The following is a 16,961-nucleotide window of genomic DNA, read 5'->3' as shown; positions in this document are numbered from 1 at the left end:
TAATCTTTTATGCTTCTTCTTAGACTTAGAGATTCACATTTATAGGAATAACAACTCCAACCAACTGAGAAGTAATACCTAGTTTAACGTGCATGTATTTTTCATTCTTTCCATCATGACAACAATATAAATAAATAGAAATGAGTCTAGGTGAAATACCAATTAATATATCTCTGGTAAAGATTCCAAACCATCAGTTATTATACTTTGTATAATACAATTATATGTATTTCTTAGGACTCATACTGACCAGAAACAGAAATCCAACTAGCTTAAACAAAACACTGGGATTAATTCGTTTACAGAATACAAAGAAGGATTGAAAACCCAGTGATGACAAGGAAAAGACCAGACCTCAAAATCACCAGTACCAGAGTCTCAAATGACTTCAGAACTGTTTCCTTATCACTTTATTTTTTTTTAAAGATTTTATTTATTTATTTGAGAGAGAAAGAAAGCATGCAAGAGCAGGTCCGGAGGGATACAGAGAGTGTATTCATTTTTTCCAGTCTGGAAAAGCAGACTCCCCGCTGAGCAGGGAGCCCAATGTGGGGGCTTGATTCCAGGACTCTGGGATCATGACCTGAACCAAAGGCAGTAGCTTGACTGACTGAGCCACCCAGGCGCCTCTCCTTATCACTACATCACTTTCTCTGCAGACTTCACTTCTCACTATAGTAAGAAACAAACAATGATAATTCCTAATCTCTACATTTTATGTCTTCTGCCAAAGGAAAAAACTAACCTCATTTTTTCTGGTTCCAAGTTCAAAAACCCCAGGGAAGAATTCTGACTGGCCCAATTTGGGACTTGTGGACTTTTAACTTAAGGTAGGCACCATTACTGCCTCAGCTTGGATAAGGTACTTAACTCTAGTCAAATAGATAAAGCAAACTAAAGAACATACCAGGTGTGGCCACAACATTTTGAATTTATGTGAAAAAGCAGCAGCTTCCCCCAAGGGGAACCTTAACCTCTACTCTACCTCTTGAAGCAAAGCCATAGGCTTAATGAGGCATGTGATACATAGAGGTTCCCCAAAATGCCAGATTCAGTAAGGACTCAACTAAACAAACATAATGGTGTTCACTGTGCTACTATAGCTATTCAACTCTATATTCAACTATAGCTATTCAGCTCTTTCAAGGTGTAAACCAGATCAATGAGCAGAATTCAAGGCCATTCACATAATTTTGCCCAATGGTACCTTGAAAAATCTTGTTTTAATTTACTGACCCTTGTTGTCATTGGCCGACCTGTTTGGTCAGCCCCCAGAAAACTACAAACTGGCAGATTAAAGTCTAAAGATTAGGTGTCACAAAATACAAAAGAAAGAGAGTTGAGGGGCACCTGAGTGGCTTAGTCTGTCAGGTCCTGGGATTCAGCCCTGGATAGGGCTCCCTTGCTCAGCAGGGAGTCTGCGTCTTCCTTTCCCTTCTCCATTCATGCTTGTTTCTCTTTCTCAAATAAATAAAGGCTTAAGAAAAAAAAAAGTATAGAGAAAGAAACTACCGGAGGAACAAAAACTATAGGAAAAAAATCACAGCTGATCAAATCATCTGTGAATCTTTTCATGCCCACAGCAAGGGCCCTTTCTCGGAGACCAACCTGATTCAACCAGCACCACCGAGACTGCCCACATCTATCACTGCAGCAGATATGGCAAAACTTTCACCATCACATATTGCACATAAAGTAAAGAATTCTGTTTCCAATGCAGAGGTTACCACAGTATGGTCAACTCATGATTACCGGAAGTCACCCAATTTATAATGTGGTGGTTAAGGTCACATTGTACCATGCACTGTCACCCCATTTGTGTCCAGTGCATTTCTCCCAAACTCACTACTTCAGACCTTTAACATCTCACTCCCACTCACTCTGATCAGCTATCTCTGGCCACACCAGTTTGGTGTTCAAAACTAAGCTGCTTGCTACATATTTTTTGGCTTTTAGGACCATTTACCATCTAACAGTGGTATGCCTTCTCTTACAAAGAACAAGTCAAAAGTTGAATATTTGATGGACATTCTGTGCTCCCTACCTAATCCACAGGCATCTAAGATTGTCAAGCACTGGTATGGCCTCTTAATAAATCAACTCAAGAAGATTTCTGACTATTTTCCTCACCTTCTTTTGGTCCACATAATTCAGTAAAGTAGTATGGTCACCAAATGCAGCTATTCTAACAAAGGATACATCTCCTCCTGACTACCTCCCAAGGCAATGATCAGGAAAAAAGCAATTGGGATTATAAAAACCAAGAGTCCGCAAACATTACCTGGAAAGATCCAGAAAGTATTTTAGGCTTTGTGGGCTACATATGATCTCCGTCACATTCTTCTCCTCCTAGCCCAACTCTCTAAAATTACTTTTAAAAAACTGTTATTTTGTGGTATATACAAGGACAGGCCATAGACCAGCTGTGGCCTAGGAACCTTGTTTACAAACGTCTACTATACATCTATTTTGAAACCTCAGGATTTTATCCTGACCACTCCTGGGCAAGATGCATCCTACTTTCACCAAGAGCAGTCCTGAACAAGCCTAACTGGTATACCTTCCAGGTACCCATCAAGCCAAAGGAAACATAGCATTCAAGCTTAATTGTAGTCCTGTCACCTTGATTCTCTTATTGACCTGAAATGGTCCCAAATGAGGCAAAAATTTTGTAAAAAGGACTAGACAGTTAAAGTTTTGTGAGTCAGATAATCTCATCTGAATACAAATTCAGCATGGCAGTACAAAAGCAGCCATAGACAATAAGTGAACAAAAGGACACAACCAGATTTTGCCCAAAACAAGCCTAGCTACTAGCAAGACTAGATTTCTTTCCTGGTTTGGGGGTTGGTTCTTTTTTGTGGGGGAGGGCACTAATAATAGTAATAGCTCTATTTTTTATCCCACAAGGATTTTCATAGAAAAGAAGCCAATTCATATACATTTTGTAATAGTAAGGTTCCTAAGCTTCATATTTGTGTTCTTTTCTATTCGGAGATTCAAATTAAGTTGCAAAATTAAGTTGCTAGAATAAAGAACATAAAAATACCACATATGCTATATCTGAAAAGTATAAACTAAAAACTATATACACAATTTAATTCAAATAAAAAATGCATTATTAGGGGCACTGGCTGGCTCAATCAGAACATATGACTCTTGATCTCAGGGTTCTAAGTCCAAACCCCTGTTTGTAGAGATTACTTAAAAAAAAAAAAAAAATTATTAAAGCCTAGCATGTGATAAATCACATGGCCAGAGATATGAAAGTATAGTACTTCATTTAATCCACCAAATCACCCTCAAAGGTACCATCTGATATGGAAATCAGATTCAAACATGCTTTGTCCTTGAGTATGTGGACAAAAGTTAATAATAATCATATACCTAAGAAAAAAGCTACTCTAAGGAATAAATGAATACACAGAAACCACTAAAAAAGCAATAAATGAAAAAAAAAAAAGCAATAAATGAATACACATAAACCAATACAAAAGTAATCACAGAGTAATCACTTATGTGTTAACTATTATTATTATTAAACAGGTATACATAGGTTACATTTTTATAAACCTGCCAAGTGATCCCTTATAACTGTTTTGAACATTTACTTAAATGATAAAAAACTAAATAGAAAATTCTGTGTCAATTTTGCTCCTAAACTAGTTCCAGTACAATATATTTTTTAAACAGTCAATCTGGGGCAGCCCAGGTGGCTCAGCAGTTTAGCACCGCTTTAGCCCAGGGCCTGATCCTGGAGATCTGGGATCAAGTCCCACGGTCAGGCTCCCTGCATTGAGCCTGCTTCTCCCTTTGCTTGTGTCTCTGCCTCTCTGTCTCTCTCTCTCTCTCTCTCTCTCTCTGTCTCTCATGAATAAATAAATAAAATCTTTAAAAAATAAAAAAATAAAAAATAAAAATAAAAAGCCAATCTGCTATTTTTCAGTTACTTTTTCTTGACTACATTCAAAAATTTAAACTCTTAGGACCTCAAACTAAAGTAAAATATCAATGTCTCACTTTCTGAGCAAGTGCTAATAGAAATATAACATAAGCCATATACACAACTGAAAATTTTGTAGTAATAAGGTTAAAAAATTTAAAATAAGTGACATTAATTTCAATAAAACTTTATTTAACCAAATCTAAAATGTTATCATTTAATATTTAATCAATGCAAAAAAAAAACTTTTATGTTCTTTGATTTTACAGAAAATATTTTAATATAGTCTGTATGTTATAGCCATTTCAATTCAGATTACCCATGTGTCAAGACTCAGTAACCACATGTGGCTAGCAGCTACCATATTGCTGAGTTATTAAATACATAATTCTCAAATACGTTAAATTTTCATCATTTTCTCCTTCCTCCTTCAGCATTCCCTTTTCCTCCTCAACCCCAATACTTAATTCATTTATTCATGTAATCTGTTAAGATGAGAATACATTCCTTTGGAAAAGGAGGGAGACGAGAAAATAATACATTTGGAAAGTAATCTGGGAACAGCTACCCTAAGAGATTTGGGGGCAGAGGGTAGTGAGGTACAGATAGATGAACTCTACATTGAAATACGAAGTATAAACAGGGATAAGGGATAAGCCAAGCCAAAAAACAGAGAGACACAACCGGCAAAGAGTACAACATGGTAGAAGCTCTGAATAGAAGACAGTGTGTATATTTCAAGAACAAAAGAGAATGAAGATCAATGTGGTAAAGCACAGTGAACAAGTCGCATGTGGTTTGCTACAACAGGCATTCAAATTTTCCCTCAGAGAGACATGAAAAAAATCTTAGAATAAAGGGATTAGTAACTGGCTATCTAAAACTCATTCTCCTTTCTTAGTTACTAACAGAACCCCAGTTTTGTTCAGGGAGGAACAAATCTAGCTAAAAATGCCTCCATAACTACAATACAAAGCAGATATTGTAAAGTAAAATATTGTTTTAAGAACAATACAGAAGAGATCTAATAATAGTAAGACTAAGGCTGCTATCCTTACAAAGGCCCACTTGGAAACTTGGCCGTTCACTGGTAGCATGTAGGAACTTGCCTTGCCTCCATTCTCTAAATTGATGAGTGGCCTACTGTGCTTAGTCTTTTGTACAGAAAATATGGCTTAAACTGAACACCTGCTTTGGAGTATGCTCAAGCATACCCCTCACAGGAAATAGCACATGTATCGATCTCTCCAAACTACTTCTTTTTCCCTTGTGATCTGACATGAGCCCTTACTACCTTGCTATATAATAAATCTTAATCATGAGTATAACTATATAGTGAGTCCTTTGAGTTCTTCTGGAGAATCCCCAAATGTAGGGTTTTGGAAACACCAGACAAAAATCCACATAGCAATTCTATTTTAACAATTTTTCACAAGTAACTTAAATTATACTCTTTTCTTACAATTATCTCCCATAATTTAATTATATCCTTTATTTTAAGTGGTTGACTTTGCTCACTCACTAATAAGGACATTTTCCTAGCTCCTAACCACTAACTATACTACTGGTGTCAAAGGTGAGGGAAAGAGAGGGAGTAATCTTAGAAATTGGTAGAATTTGTGAACTATTTCCATTCTGAATACTCATCAAAAAGAGCAGACATATAAACACTTATCTGTAGACATTCTCAAAGTAAATACTAGTTGCTGAGGATATAACAGGGGAGTAAATAAGATGTGGTGCCTATGCTCATGGAAACTGCCCTTTAAATTTTCTATTTAAAGAAAGATCCTCTCAAGAACTGACATTTGAGCAGAACTCTGAAGGATAAGCTAATATATATTAAGTAAGTGAAATAGAGGGAAAAGAACATTGCAGCAAGTTGGAATACCTTGAGAAAAGCCCTAAGAAAAAAGAAGCACAGCTCTTTTGAGAAGCTGAAAGGTTAATAGAGTACAGGGCCAGATTTGAATCTTTATCCTACAATAAACAGAAAGTCAAAAAGGAGTGATAAGATCACATCTGAAGTTTTCAAATTTCATTCCAATACATATTAGACAATGGATCAGGAGAAAAAGAAATTATAAAGTTGACCTCAAGTGTCAGAAATAAAGGTGAAAAGTGAATGTACCGTAAAAGTACTTAGAAAATAAATCTGGTATTTGGTGACTGAGCACTATGGGTATGATTACACATAAGTAGTGAGCCATATCTGCCAAGTTCTGATCTAGACGATGGAAAAAAATGTACAAATTGAGATGAGTGATCAGAGGAGATACCTGTCCAATAAGAAACAATGAAATAAGTATCCTAGCAAGCAAATGTAATATAATCAGGTATTACCTTAATAAAAAAGCAGGGGACTGCCAGCAGATAGATGCCTTCAAATAGGTCTCGTAACAGAGGGGAGTACCACATCCAGAGGGCTAAAAGTAAAGAAAAGCCTCCAGAATCTATGGCAGTCTGGAAAGGTAAATTCATGAACTTTTTGGAGGGTGGGGGGGGTTGTTGTTGTTGCTAAAGATTCTGAGAGAGAGAGAGAGAGAGAGAGAGAGAGAACCAGAGTGGAGAGGAGGAGCAGAGGGAGAGGGACGAGCAGACTCTACACTGAATGCAGAGCCCAACACAGGGCTTGATCTCACAACCCTGAGATCATGACCTGGGCTGAATCAAGAGTCAGACACTCAACTGACTGAGCCACCCAGGTACCCATATCCAGAGTCTTTGATGGGACAGAAAATGTAGCTCAGGAGAACAAATAAGCATCCAGCAACTCAAATGGCAGTTTAACATGGCAACTTGGCCAACTCAAGTAGAAGTTCAAGCAGTAAGAGTTAAAGCACATAGTCAAAGCAGAATTAACAGCAAAGGTGAGCAGATACTCACCTGATTGTGTATTCTTTAAATCACTCTCAGATTAATGATAGTATCAAAATCAAGGCTGAAAAAAATGGAGAGATCAAGTGGTTCTAGCCATAAAGAGTAAGGTGGGTCTGGAATATCAAGTAGGCTCTAAGAATTACTAAAAAGTGAATACTACTTATGGGAAAAGATGTACAAAAGTAGGTCATTCAGGTAAGGAAGAAATGGTGAGTTCCACTTTCCAATTTACAACTAATATTAACCTAATACCACATGAAATTTTCAAGTGTTGTCTCTCATAGTCCATACAATTCTAATAAAACAGAGTAAAGCTATTTCTAATTACTTACTAAAAACTTTCTGTCTGGGGGAGGAGCAAGATGGCGGAAGAGTACGGTCTCCAAATCACCTGTCTCCACCAAACTACCTAGAAAACCTTCAAATTATCCTGAAAATCTATGAATTCGGCCTGAGATTTAAAGAGAGACCAGCTGAAACGCTACAGTGAGAAGAGTTCGCGCATCTATCAAGGTAGGAAGACGGGGAAAAAGAAATAAAGACACAAAGGCCTCCAAGGGGGAGGGGCCCCGCGAGGAGCCGGGCTGAGGCCGGGGCGAGTGTCCCCAGGACAGGAGAGCCCCGTCCCGGAGGAGCAGGAGCTGCACCGACCTTCCCGGGGGAAAGGGGCTCGCGGGGAGTTGGAGCAGGACCCAGGAGGGCGGGGATGCCCTCGGGCTCCCGGGGACACTAACAGACACCTGCGCCCCGGGAGAGTGCGCCGAGCTCCCTAAGGGCTACAGCGCGCACGGCGGGACCCGGCGGGACCAGGAGCAGCTCGGGGGGCTCGGGCGGCGGCTCCGCGGAGGGGGCTGCGCGGCCCCGGGAGCAGCTCGGTGGGGCTCGGGCAGAGGAAGAGGCTCCGTGCGGAGGGGGCTGCGCGGTTCCAGGAGCAGCTCGGAGGGGCTTGGGCGGCAGCTCCGCGGAAGGGGCTGCGCGGCCCGGGAGCGCGAATCCACCAGCGCAAGCTCCGGAGCACAGGGCGCCGGGACACAGCCCAGGATCCCGCCTCCCCCGGGACAGGCAGAGGCCGGGAGGGCCCAGGACAGCAAGGACGCTCCTGCCCCAGCTGAGCAGATCAGCGGCCCCGCCCCAGAGCCTCCAGGCCCTGCAGACGGAGTTCCTGCCGGAGCTGAATCCAGGTTTCCAGAGCTGCCCCGCCACTGGGGCTGTTCCTCCTGCGGCCTCAGGGGGTAAACAACCCCCCTGAGCCCTGCACCAGGCAGGGGCACAGCAGCTCCCCCAACTGCTAACACCTGAGAATCAGCACAACAGGCCCCTCCCCCAGAACACCAGCTAGACGGACAACTTCCAGGAGAAGCCAAGGGACTTAAAGAACACAGAATCAGAAGATACTCCCCGGTGGTTCTTTTTTTGTTTGTTTTTGTTTTTGTTTTGTTTTGCTTTTTGATTTGTTTCCTTCCCCCACCCCCTTTTTTTCTCCTTTCTTTTTCTTTCTCTTTTTCTTCTTCTTTTTTTTTTTTTCGTTTTTTTTTTCTTTTTCTTCCCTTTTTTTTCTCTTTCTCTTTTCTTTCCTTCTTTCTCTCCTCTCTTTTTCTCTTTTTCCCAATACAACTTGCTTTTGGCCACTCTGCACTGAGCAAAATGACTAGAAGGAAAACCTCACCTCAAAAGAAAGAATCAGAAACAGTCCTCTCTCCCACAGAGTTACAAAATCTGGATTACAATTCAATGTCAGAAAGCCAATTCAGAAGCACTATTATACAGCTACTGGTGGCTCTAGAAAAAAGTATAAAGGACTCAAGAGACTTCATGACTGCAGAATTTAGAGCTAATCAGGCAGAAATTAAAAATCAATTGAATGAGATGCAATCCAAACTAGAAGTCCTAACGACGAGGGTTAACGAGGTGGAAGAACGAGTGAGTGACCTAGAAGACAAGTTGATAGCAAAGAGGGAAACTGAGGAAAAAAGAGACAAACAATTAAAAGACCATGAAGATAGATTAAGGGAAATAAACGACAGCCTGAGGAAGAAAAACCTACGTTTAATTGGGGTTCCCGAGGGCGCCGAAAGGGACAGAGGGCCAGAATATGTATTTGAACAAATTCTAGCTGAAAACTTTCCTAATCTGGGAAGGGAAACAGGCATTCAGATCCAGGAAATAGAGAGATCCCCCCCTAAAATCAATAAAAACCGTTCAACACCTCGACATTTAATTGTGAAGCTTGCAAATTCCAAAGATAAAGAGAAGATCCTTAAAGCAGCAAGAGACAAGAAATCCCTGACTTTTATGGGGAGGAGTATTAGGGTAACAGCAGACCTCTCCACAGAGACCTGGCAGGCCAGAAAGGGCTGGCAGGATATATTCAGGGTCCTCAATGAGAAGAACATGCAACCAAGAATACTTTATCCAGCAAGGCTCTCATTCAAAATGGAAGGAGAGATAAAGAGCTTCCAAGACAGGCAGCAACTAAAAGAATATGTGACCTCCAAACCAGCTCTGCAAGAAATTTTAAGGGGGCCTCTTAAAATTCCCCTTTAAGAAGAAGTTCAGTGGAACAGTCCACAAAAACAAAGACTGAATAGATATCATGATGACACTAAACTCATATCTCTCAATAGTAACTCTGAATGTGAACGGGCTTAATGACCCCATCAAAAGGCGCAGGGTTTCAGACTGGATAAAAAAGCAGGACCCATCTATTTGCTGTCTACAAGAGACTCATTTTAGACAGAAGGACACCTACAGCCTGAAAATAAAAGGTTGGAGAACCATTTACCATTCGAATGGTCCTCAAAAGAAAGCAGGGGTAGCCATCCTTATATCAGATAAACTAAAATTTACCCCAAAGACTGTAGTGAGAGATGAAGAGGGACACTATATCATACTTAAAGGATCTATCCAACAAGAGGACTTAACAATCCTCAATATATATGCTCCGAATGTGGGAGCTGCCAAATATATAAATCAATTATTAACCAAAGTGAAGAAATACTTAGATAATAATAAACTTATACTTGGTGACTTCCATCTAGCTCTTTCTATACTCGATAGGTCTTCTAAGCAAAACATCTCCAAAGAAACGAGAGCTTTAAATGATACACTGGACCAGATGGATTTCACAGATATCTACAGAACTTTACATCCCAACTCAACTGAATACACATTCTTCTCAAGCGCACATGGAACTTTCTCCAGAATAGACCACATATTGGGTCACAAATCGGGTCTGAACCGATACCAAAAGATTGGGATTGTCCCCTGCATATTCTCGGACCATAATGCCTTGAAATTAGAACTAAATCACAACAAGAAGTTTGGAAGGACCTCAAACACATGGAGGTTAAGGACCATCCTGCTAAAAGATAAAAGGGTCAACCAGGAAATTAAGGAAGAATTAAAAAGATTCATGGAAACTAATGAGAATGAAGATACAACCGTTCAAAATCTTTGGGATGCAGCAAAAGCAGTCCTAAGGGGGAAATACATTGCAATACAAGCATCCATTCAAAAACTGGAAAGAACTCAAATACAAAAGCTAACCTTACACATAAAGGAGCTAGAGAAAAAACAGCAAATAGATCCTACACCCAAGAGAAGAAGGGAGTTAATAAAGATTCGAGCAGAACTCAACGAAATCGAGACCAGAAGAACTGTGGAACAGATCAACAGAACCAGGAGTTGGTTCTTTGAAAGAATTAATAAGATAGATAAACCATTAGCCAGCCTTATTAAAAAGAAGAGAGAGGAGACTCAAATTAATAAAATCATGAATGAGAAAGGAGAGATCACTACCAAGGAAATACAAACGATTTTAAAAACATATTATGAACAGCTATACGCCAATAAAGTAGGCAATCTAGAAGAAATGGACGCATTCCTGGAAAGCCACAAACTACCAAAACTGGAACAGGAAGAAATAGAAAACCTGAACAGGCCAATAACCAGGGAGGAAATTGAAGCAGTCATCAAAAACCTCCCAAGACACAAGAGTCCAGGGCCAGATGGCTTCCCAGGAGAATTTTATCAAACGTTTAAAGAAGAAATCATACCTATTCTCCTAAAGCTGTTTGGAAAGATAGAAAGAGATGGAGTACTTCCAAATTCGTTCTATGAAGCCAGCATCACCTTAATTCCAAAGCCAGACAAAGACCCCGCCAAAAAGGAGAATTACAGACCAATATCCCTGATGAACATGGATGCAAAAATTCTCAACAAGATACTGGCCAATAGGATCCAACAGTACATTAAGAAAATTATTCACCATGACCAAGTAGGATTTATCCCTGGGACACAAGGCTGGTTCAACACCCGTAAAACAATCAATGTGATTCATCATATCAGCAAGAGAAAAACCAAGAACCATATGATCCTCTCATTGGATGCAGAGAAAGCATTTGACAAAATACAGCATCCATTCCTGATCAAAACTCTTCAGAGTGTAGGGATAGAGGGAACATTCCTCGACATCTTAAAAGCCATCTATGAAAAGCCCACAGCAAATATCATTCTCAATGTGGAAGCACTGGGAGCCTTTCCCCTAAGATCAGGAACAAGACAGGGATGTCCACTCTCACCACTGCTATTCAACATAGTACTGGAAGTCCTAGCCTCAGCAATCAGACAACAAAAAGACATTAAAGGCATTCAAATTGGCAAAGAAGAAGTCAAACTCTCCCTCTTCGCCGATGACATGATACTCTACATAGAAAACCCAAAAGTCTCCACCCCAAGATTGCTAGAACTCATACAGCAATTCGGTAGCGTGGCAGGATACAAAATCAATGCCCAGAAGTCAGTGGCATTTCTATACACTAACAATGAGACTGAAGAAAGAGAAATTAAGGAGTCAATCCCATTTACAATTGCACCCAAAAGCATAAGATACCTAGGAATAAACCTCACCAAAGATGTAAAGGATCTATACCCTCAAAACTATAGAACACTTCTGAAAGAAATTGAGGAAGACACAAAGAGATGGAAAAATATTCCATGCTCATGGATTGGCAGAATTAATATTGTGAAAATGTCAATGTTACCCAGGGCAATATACACGTTTAATGCAATCCCTATCAAAATACCATGGACTTTCTTCAGAGAGTTAGAACAAATTATTTTAAGATTTGTGTGGAATCAGAAAAGACCCCGAATAGCCCGGGGAATTTTAAAAAAGAAAACCATATCTGGGGGCATCACAATGCCAGATTTCAGGTTGTACTACAAAGCTGTGGTCATCAAGACAGTGTGGTACTGGCACAACAACAGACACATAGATCAGTGGAACAGAATAGAGAATCCAGAAGTGGACCCTGAACTTTATGGGCAACTAATATTCGATAAAGGAGGAAAGACTATCCATTGGAAGAAAGACAGTCTCTTCAATAAATGGTGCTGGGAAAATTGGACATCCACATGCAGAAGAATGAAACTAGACCACTCTCTTTCACCATACACAAAGATAAACTCAAAATGGATGAAAGATCTAAATGTGAGACAAGATTCCATCAAAATCCTAGAGAAGAACACAGGCAACACCCTTTTTGAACTCGGCCATAGTAACTTCTTGCAAGATACATCCACGAAGGCAAAAGAAACAAAAGCAAAAATGAACTATTGGGACTTCATCAAGATAAGAAGCTTTTGCACCACAAAGGATACAGTCAACAAAACTCAAAGACAACCTACAGAATGGGAGAAGATATTTGCAAATGACATATCAGACAAAGGGCTAGTTTCCAAGATCTATAAAGAACTTATTAAACTCAACACCAAAGAAACAAACAATCCAATCATGAAATGGGCAAAAGACATGAAGAGAAATCTCACAGAGGAAGACATAGACATGGCCAACATGCACATGAGAAAATGCTCTGCATCACTTGCCATCAGGGAAATACAAATCAAAACCACAATGAGATACCACCTCACACCAGTGAGAATGGGGAAAATTAACAAGGCAGGAAACAACAAATGTTGGAGAGGATGCGGAGAAAAGGGAACCCTCTTACACTGTTGGTGGGAATGTGAACTGGTGCAGCCACTCTGGAAAACTGTGTGGAGGTTCCTCAAACAGTTAAAAATAGACCTGCCCTACGACCCAGCAATTGCACTGTTGGGGATTTACCCCAAAGATACAAATGCAATGAAACGCCGGGACACCTGCACCCCGATGTTTCTAGCAGCAATGGCCACGATAGCCAAACTGTGGAAGGAGCCTCGGTGTCCAACGAAAGATGAATGGATAAAGAAGATGTGGTTTATGTATACAATGGAATATTACTCAGCTATTAGAAATGACAAATACCCACCATTTGCTTCAACGTGGATGGAACTGGAGGGTATTATGCTGAGTGAAGTAAGTCAGTCGGAGAAGGACAAACATTATATGTTCTCATTCATTTGGGGAATATAAATAATAGTGAAAGGGAAAATAAGGGAAGGTAGAAGAAATGTGTGGGAAATATCAGAAAGGGAGACAGAACGTAAAGACTGCTAACTCTGGGAAACGAACTAGGGGTGGTAGAAGGGGAGGAGGGCGGGGGGTGGGAGTGAATGGGTGACGGGCACTGGGTGTTATTCTGTATGTTAGTAAATTGAACACCAATAAAAAAAAAATAAAAAATAAAAAATAAAAATAAAAAAATAAAAAAAAAAAATAAAAACTTTCTGTCAAAAGACTGTTATTTACTTTTGATATTAAAATCTGGAATAAATGTTATTATATTTGATAATTAAAACCATTGACTTATTATATTTATTTTAACTGAATAGTTGCAATAAATTTTGAATCCAGTTATTATGACTGAGTAGTAACTGAAAGATACTTCATGTATCTAAATGTGATCTATTATAGCACACTAGATTTTGTCATTAACATTCAGTACAGAAGTAACAACATAAAATGTGTGTAATCAAACACTAAATACTGTATTTCCCAGGTAGACTGGAAGACCTCTGAAAAGAGGGTCCAAAACTAGTACTTACTAGGTACTATATGTCTGTTGAACTGAGCTGATATATTAATCACAAGGATACCACAGAGGAGAAAGTAACTCTGCTTGCATGAATCAAAAAAAGTATTTGCAGGGAAAATACTAATGCTAATACTAAATACTAAAACTAATGCTACATTTCAAATAGAAAAGAAGTAATCAATCAATATTTTTGTTTTGTTTAGCAAAGGCAAAAAGAAAATGTGAAAAGTGAGGTATGTGAGATTTGACTCAGTCAGAGGTGAGGAATGAAGCTGGGGAGGGCCCAGGTCTGAAAGGGCCATACCAATAAGTGTTTTAAGTTTATCCTGAGGGCAATAAGAAGCCACTGTCAGTTCTTGAATAAAAGAGTGATAGAGTCACTTGTGCCTTCTGGGTGCATAATTTAAAAAGGGTGAGCCCACAGGTGCTTGAATAGCCACAGTAAGGGAAGGGTAGCTAAGTCCTGTCTTGGCAGGAACATCATCTAAGAGATGAAGGGCTTCAGAGGAAGGCAAGTAAAAGAGCATGAAACCACCTCCTCAAGAGTCTTCCAACTGCAAAGCACTGGTTCCACCCCAATCCCACCATCAGGATTTGCCATGGTCTTGTCCAGAAGCTCCACAGGACACAATGACAGCTACTCAATCTGCTCAGTATCTTATTGGACAAAGGCCCTAATACATGATTCATCAGGGCCTTCAAGCACAATCATTCCCATATCCTGAGATTCAGAATCCAGAGAAGGATCTGATTTTGCTGCTTCTATGCCATTCCTTCTTGAGTATGCCCAAACATTAGAATTTAACTATTTTTTCCACACAGGCAGACACACACACACTCCTGCCTCAGGCTATCATACTCACTGAAATGCCTCCCCTTAGCAATCTGTGTGCATGTGTATGTTTAAGGCTTTGTGCATCCACAGCTACTCCATCTGTCCATCATCCAACCACCCTCAACAAGACAGTTAAGTTCTGATCAGTCATGACCCATGATTCACAGCAAGGTTCTCAAACGCATTCAAAAAACTGAAGAGGAGGGAAAACATTACCAAATTCATTTACAAAGCCAGCATTACACCCTAATAAGCCAGATAAGGACACCACAAGGAAACTATGGTCAATATCCCAAATGAAAATAAATGCAAATATTCTCAAATATTCTCAATTATGAAGTAGCATATCAAAGTCCACAGTACATTAAAAAAAAATCATTCACCATGATCAAGTGAGCTGTACCCCAGGAATGCAAGGATGATTCAAAATATGCAATTCAATAAATATGACACATCACATTAATACAATAAAAGAAAAACTCTTTTGATACATGAAAACCATTCTAACAAGTGTGAGATGATACTTTTGCTGTTTTGATTTGCATTTCCCTAATGATTAGTGAATTTGGCACCATTTCAATGTACTTGTTGGCCATTTGAATGTGTCTGTTTTGGAAAAATGGTTATTCAAGTCTTTTGCCCTTTTTTAAATTGGATTATTCATTTATCTCCTATTACGTTGTAAGAGTTGTTCCTTATATATTTTTATTAACATTTGATGATGAGATAAACCAGACAAGCGATTTGCAATATTTCTTCCCATTCTATAGGTTACCTTTTCATTTTGTTGATCATTTCCTTTGCTGTGAAGAAGATTGATATAGTTCTACTTGTTTATTTTTGATTTTGTTGCTTGTGTCCTATCCAAAAAATTGTTGCCAAGACTTATGTCAAGGAGCTTTTTATCTTGTATGTTTTCTTCTAGGAGTTTTATGGTTTCAGGTCTTAAATTTAAGTCTTTAATCTATTTTGATTTAATTTTGTAAGTGGCATAAGATAGGGTCAAGTTTCATTCTTTTACCTGTGAATATCCAATTTTCCTAGCATCATTTATTGAAAAGACTATCTTTTTTCCATTGAGTGTTTATGGTTTCCTTATCAAATACTAGTTGACTGTATATGCATAGGTTTATTTCTCGGCTCAATTCTGTTCCATTGGTCGCTGTAGCTGTTTCTATGGCAATACGATACTGTTTTATATACTATAGCTTTATAATATAGCTTGAAATTAGGAAGTGTGATACTTCTGTCCTTATTCTTTTCTCAGGATTGTTTTGACTATTCGTGGTCTTTTGTGGTTCCATATAAATTTTAGGATTGCTTTTCTATTTCTGTTAAAAAAAAAAAAAAAGTCATGAGAATTTTCATAGGGATTGCATTGGAGCCACAGAAGGCTTCAAATAGTATAGATATTTTAATAATAATATTAATTTTTCCAGTCCATATCATGGTATATCTTTCCTTTTTATTTATTTATTTTTTGTCTTCTATTTCCTTTGTCACTGTCTTACAGAAGCCACTCTCACCACTCCCATTCAAAATAGTACTAGAAGGTACAGCCTGAGCAATTAGGTAAAAGAAAGAAACAAAAGGCATCAGAACTGAACAGGAAGAAGTAAAACTATTTGCAGATGACATGATATTACATATGTTAGGTAAAGCTAGATATGAGCCCTGGAAGTCCAAGTCCTTGTGAGGAGAGAGATAAAGTGGGCAGTTAGTTAGACAAGAGCTAGAGGCCAGAATGGTGATAAATAGCTTACACATTAAAAGCCCAAGGGCACAATATCCTGACCTTGAGCTTAAAAGATCCCAGAGCTAAAAAACCAAGAGTTACAGGTGCAGAGCGTGTGCTCTTCTCTTCCACCTCTGCTCCAAGGTAACCCCCAGACTCATTATAATGTGTTTGCATTGGCATTATAAGCCCCTATCAATGGGGAAAGAGAGGCTGCCATGACAGTCTGGTACAAACCCTGTAGGGTCAAAAAGTCCCTCCATCAACCTGTCGGAAGGGACCCTCAAATGACTGAAAGCAGCATCCATTAGAAACCATTCTGTCCATGATGCAAGACCCCTGCTCACATAAAATGAGAGAACCCCTAGAGAACTCAGGGCAGTTGCCAACTCTTGTCCCACTGGCTCTCTCACTTAAAGAGTGTACTGTTGCTCTAATAAAGCTGCTTTCTACTTTCACTCTGGTCATCAATCTCTATTTTTTGTGCAGTGCCAAGGGCTGAGACACAACACTTTTCTCTGACATATACAGAAAATCCTACAGACTCCACCCCAAAAACTGTTAGATTTAATCAATGAATTCAGTAGAGTT

The 16,961-nt window shown here is 39.3% G+C and overlaps 1 protein-coding gene across 21 annotated transcripts in view; it reads right to left on the bottom strand.

The window, feature by feature from the left end:
* Positions 1 to 16,961, bottom strand: part of VPS13B (vacuolar protein sorting 13 homolog B) — a 733,948-nt gene that overhangs the window by 570,139 nt on the left and 146,848 nt on the right. The window lies entirely within an intron of this gene.

Source organism: Canis lupus, chromosome 14 (assembly GCF_048164855.1).
Source record: "Canis lupus baileyi chromosome 14, mCanLup2.hap1, whole genome shotgun sequence".
Lineage (NCBI taxonomy): Eukaryota > Metazoa > Chordata > Mammalia > Carnivora > Canidae > Canis > Canis lupus.
Note: the sequence above shows the minus strand (reverse complement) of the source record. Positions and strands in the feature narration are given on the sequence as shown.